The following is a 2,564-nucleotide window of genomic DNA, read 5'->3' as shown; positions in this document are numbered from 1 at the left end:
TTTCATACAATCATTCCCATACTTTGTATCTTATAAAGTGAATCACTATTGATCAATGACCACAATTATCCCATCTTTACAACTTTCCACTGGATCTTTCTGATTTCTTTCACTCCTTCCCTTCATCCACTATACTCTGTGACCCCATGACTTTCCCCTTTCCACTCTCAGTTCCCTTTCCTCCCATTACCTTCATTCACATTTTACTAGTTATCCTTCTATTTTTTGTAATAATGGTTTTATACAGTATTCACCCTCATGAAACTGACTTAGTTCACTCAGCATAACTTTTTCTCATGTTATGTAGTATTTTAAAAAATTGTTATTCCTGAGTGATGCACAGTATTCCGTTGTATGAATGTGTCACAATTTCTCAATCCACTCATTTGTCTTTGGGCAATTTGACTGCTTCCATGTTCTTGCTATTGTGAATAATCTTGCTAAGAATATTGGTGTGAAAACATGCCCACATTTTAAAGAAATAAAACGATTACATTTGTACAGGCTTCACTAAGGTAGAATTTTATCCTGGCAAACATAATACAGTGCATACATTTTACTGAGGCCTTGCAGAATTCCAAGAACATTCCTGTGGGTTTCCACCCAGTTCCCATGCCCCTTTGTAGAAGAAATCACACCCTGGAAATCCCTCCCAGGCAGAGCAGTTGCTGGAAAAAATTACAGTCTGAAAGAAAACACAACTATGCAGATAGATACTTTCTCACGATAGATCACTTACCTTGTCAAACTTTTCCGGTCTTCTTGGGGTCATCCTGTCTAGCCCCTCATGCAACCAATACATCATAGGATATATGGAGAATGTTCTAGGACTGAGATTTCATCATTAAAACAAAACTCTTCCTTCAGCAGATGTACCCCGAGTATTGACTGTGTGCCAAACTTTGTGCTGGAACAGGGCTCCTGTGTCATCAACACAGCAATAAGAGACATCATTGTCTCTGGGAGTCTTTAGAATGGGTTAGGGGAGATAATGAACTCATCACACAAATGGTCAGATAGTTACTGTTGCAATAAATGTAACTAAGGAAAAGGGGAGCAGTCCTAATACACAATATAAACAGTCTTCCCAGTATCCTGGAAAACCTACAACCAGGAGAAGCTAACATAGATGAATGGGATCTTCTAAGACTCAAATCCCTATGCACATCCAAAAACTTCTCCAGCACGGTAAAAAGGGAAGCCACAGACTGGGAAAAAGTATTTGGGAATGACATATCAGATAAGGGACTTATATCCAGAATTTATGAAATACTTGAGCACCACAACAAGATAAAGGTAAGTAATCCAATAGAAAAATGGGCACAGGATATATGAAAAGACACTTCACCAAAGAAGACATTCAGATGGCCAATGAGCACATGAAGAAATGTTCAAAATCCCTAGCTCTAAGAGAGATGCAAATCAAAACGACTATATCATCTAACCCCAGTCAGAATAGCAAAATTTAACAGAACAGCAAGCAACCAATGCTGGTGAGGTTGTGGAGAAACTGGAACCCTTACTCACTGTTGGTGGGAGTGTAAAATGGTGCAACCACTGTGGAAGGCTATATAGTACTTTCTCAAAAAGTTGCAAATAGAAATACCATTTGACTCAGCAATTCCACTACTGGGAATATACCCCAAAGAGACCATAACTGACATTCAAGCAGATATATGCACACCCATGTTCATCGCAGCTTTGTTCACGATAGCAAGGAGTTGGAAACAACCTAAGTGCCCGTCAGCAAACGAATGGATAGAGAAGCTGTGGTATGTTCACATAATGGAATACTATGCTGCATTGAAAAACAAGGAACTAATGCAATCTTATTCAAAATGGGTGACCCTGGAGGATATTATGCTGAGTGAAATATCTCAGTCACAAAAGAACAAATATTGCATGGTGCTACTGTTGTAACACATGACTGACCTCGGGGTTGTGGGGAGACTGAGAAAGATTGGTTCAATAATGTATACTGCATTGAAACAGATGAGGGAGAGAACTGTTTAAAAGGAATATGTGATTAGGTATTTTTGTCATGACAGGAGTCTAGAGTGAAGGCTGCACAGTGGAGAGGACCTGGGGGGAGGGATTGTAAAAAAATGAAAGATTTTTTTCTTTTACTTTTCCAAGAAGGTAATGTACTAGGGAGGAGGGTTGTGTATGGTGTGACATGTGGATCCTGTTTCATGTTTCTGCAGGTGGAATTCCAGTTTTGCCAGCACCATTTGTTGAAGAGGTTAGTTTATAGAATACTCCTGGGCCTCCACAAGAAAAAGATTGATAACCCAATTACAAAATCATCAAAAGACATGGAAAGAATTTTCACAGAGGAAGATATTCATATGGCAAACAGACACATGAAGAAATACTCCAAATCACTGGCAATAAGAGAGGTAAAAATCAAAATCACTATGAGGTACCATCTCACTCCAGTAACAGTGGAAAAGTTTAGCAAGGCAGCAAGTAATAGATGTTGGAGAGGATGTGGTGAGAAAGGAACTCTTATACACTATTGGTGGGATTGTAAAATGGTACAACCATTCTGGAAGGCAGTTTGG

The 2,564-nt window shown here is 39.1% G+C and overlaps 1 pseudogene; it reads right to left on the bottom strand.

The window, feature by feature from the left end:
- Positions 1 to 772, bottom strand: part of LOC102858431 — an 11,663-nt pseudogene extending 10,891 nt beyond the window's left edge.
- Positions 773 to 2,564: the final 1,792 nt, after the last annotated feature.

Source organism: Elephantulus edwardii, unplaced genomic scaffold (genome assembly GCF_000299155.1).
Source record: "Elephantulus edwardii isolate Elephantulus edwardi_28Jun2011 unplaced genomic scaffold, EleEdw1.0 scaffold00237, whole genome shotgun sequence".
NCBI classification, from domain to species: Eukaryota; Metazoa; Chordata; class Mammalia; order Macroscelidea; family Macroscelididae; genus Elephantulus; species Elephantulus edwardii.
Note: the sequence above shows the minus strand (reverse complement) of the source record. Positions and strands in the feature narration are given on the sequence as shown.